The 2,500-nt window shown below is 29.9% G+C and overlaps 1 long non-coding RNA gene across 1 annotated transcript; it reads left to right on the top strand.

Moving 5' to 3' along the window:
- Positions 1–1,876: 1,876 nt before the first annotated feature.
- LOC125185533 lies at positions 1,877–2,380 on the top strand. Its single transcript, XR_007170163.1, has 2 exons — positions 1,877–2,171; positions 2,251–2,380. It is a non-coding gene; the product is annotated as an uncharacterized LOC125185533 (long non-coding RNA).
- The last annotated feature ends 120 nt before the right edge of the window (positions 2,381–2,500 follow it).

The following is a 2,500-nucleotide window of genomic DNA, read 5'->3' as shown; positions in this document are numbered from 1 at the left end:
TGCATATATTTTTATGGGACAGATAAAAATAGAAAGCGCATATATTTTTATGGGATTGAGGGAGTATTAATCATAAATCATGAGATGTGTAGTTAAACTGAAACGTAATTAAAATAGACCAAGTATGGCTTAATACCTTTTTCAACTTGGGTGTATCATGTATGTTTATTCTGTCACACCATTCATTAGTATATTTATTATCCAAACCACGATAAAGAAAATATGCGATTAATTTTAGAGCTAGCGTGATTTCTGCCAGTTAATTAAAAGCATAGTTGTTATATTTTTACAAATAAACTCAAAATAATCTCGTGAATTTCAAATGAACTTTCTAAATATTTCATGAATATTTTGGTCTTTTTTGGTAATTTAATCAAACATAGAGTATATACTGTATATATTATGAGATGCGCAATTAAATGGAGCGTAATTAAAACACACCGAACACGTCTTAATATTTTATTCTTTTATGTCTATTTTGTCACACCATAACTTAGTATATCTATTTTTCAACCATGATAAATCTAGTAAGTTTCAACTTAATTTTATAAATATCTCATGAATATTTTGGGTGTTTAATTGATCTGATCGAACATATATTATATATTGGTTGCAAATTAAATGGAAGCGTAATAAAATACACGAAAGATGTCGTAATGTTTTTTTCCTAATTGGGATGTATTATGCTTTTTTATAATTGGGATGTATTATGAAAGTGGTCACCCCATTCCTCAGTATATTTATTATTCAACCTTATAATTTTAGAACCAACATGATTTTTGGCAATGAATTAAGCATAGTTGTGATATTTTCACAATAAATTCAAAATAATATCATCGATTTCAAATTAACTTTCAATATATTTCACTGATAATTTTATATTTTCTGCAGATTTGATCAAAAATATATATTACTCAATATGCACTTAAATGGAAAATAATTACTTCACCCGTCTCATAAGAATATGCACTCTTTCGTTTTTAGTCCATCCCACAAGAATATGTACTTTTCAATTATGGAAACTCTTTTCACTCTAATGAGGACTCATTATCCACTAACAATACTTTAATTACTTTTTCTCTCTACCTCTCTTTTACTTTTCCAATTCTTCATTAAAACCTATGCTGAACTCAAAGTGCATATTCTTTTGGGGAGGAAGGGAGTAAAATACAACAAACGCCTCTATTTTGTCAAACGATTCCTTAGTTGATGATTACAACAGTACAAATTTTGGTTGCAATGTCGAGCACGAATAAATTAAAAATCCCTTTATTTAAGCTATTCACGAATCTCAAGCTACTTTCACGCATTATAATTTCATACTACTAACTAACTCTCGAGCACTAAGAATTAAGAAACACTTTTCTGATTTCACATTTTTTTATTCTTTCTTATTTATATTATAATTTATTATCTATGAACAAACAAAAAATATTAAAACTTTGTTAAAACAACAAATGTTACATAATTGAAATAAACTACTACTATAAATTACAAAAATGGAATAAAAAAATTAATAAAGTCGCATGCATGTGTTTACTAATCAAGCCAGTTCCATTTTTTTTTTTAATCTTGTATATTTGAATTATAAAAAGTTATTTTAAACGAAACACGCAACGAACGCTGATTGGACGATATAATGGCATGCTTTGATAATCTTTGCATTACATTTTTTCAAAGTAGATGCATCTGGATTCATTTTTCACGTTTTGGGATATCTTGGGATTAACTTTCCTTTGATACACCCAGCTATTTTAATCTTATCTCCACACAATATTTTCTAACCAATTTGTTGCCAAAATTCTCCCAAAACTGTATAAATAGGAGTCACTATCATTTCAAAGCTCATCACACAGATATCAAACAAATTATTCGATATTGTCAGTGGAAAATGGCGTCTAGCGATAGTTGGACATTTGAGGAGAACGAGCGGTTTGAAGATGCATTGGCGGTGTTCGACCAGAAGGCGCCGGACCGGTGGAGCAAACTGGTGGCGGCCGTCGGTGGCACGAAGACGGAGGAGGATGTGAAGCTCCACTTCCAAAGGCTTGTCGATGATATTGAGTTGATTGAGTCGGGAAAGTGGCCCCTGCCTGATTATAAGGATGAGTCTGCTTTGCGCTATAAGTATAACCTTTAATTAAGATATCATATTATTGGCAAAATAAAAGGTGGGATTATGTTGAATTTTATTTTATTTTTTGAAATAACTGATTATATACTAAAAATTATTTTTTTCTTATTTTGCAGGATGGGAATTTCTTTATTATTATCCATCAACTTGAAGCAAGAGTTGAAGAAAAATAATGTGGAGTATTCATTTCTCCTGGGTATTATGTTTTCTTCTTCTTATAATAAATAAATGAGAGATTATAGTCTACTATGGCATTTATTTTCGTGTTCGTGTGTTTATTATAACTAGTCTATGTGCATGAGTTTACTCAACGGAACGACCACATCAATTTTAATACGAAATTAAAAAACAGAGATAGAGAAATAA

This window comes from Salvia hispanica, chromosome 4 (genome assembly GCF_023119035.1).
Source record: "Salvia hispanica cultivar TCC Black 2014 chromosome 4, UniMelb_Shisp_WGS_1.0, whole genome shotgun sequence".
In the NCBI taxonomy this organism is placed as follows: domain Eukaryota; kingdom Viridiplantae; phylum Streptophyta; class Magnoliopsida; order Lamiales; family Lamiaceae; genus Salvia; species Salvia hispanica.
This window is presented reverse-complemented; position numbering and strand designations above follow the sequence as displayed.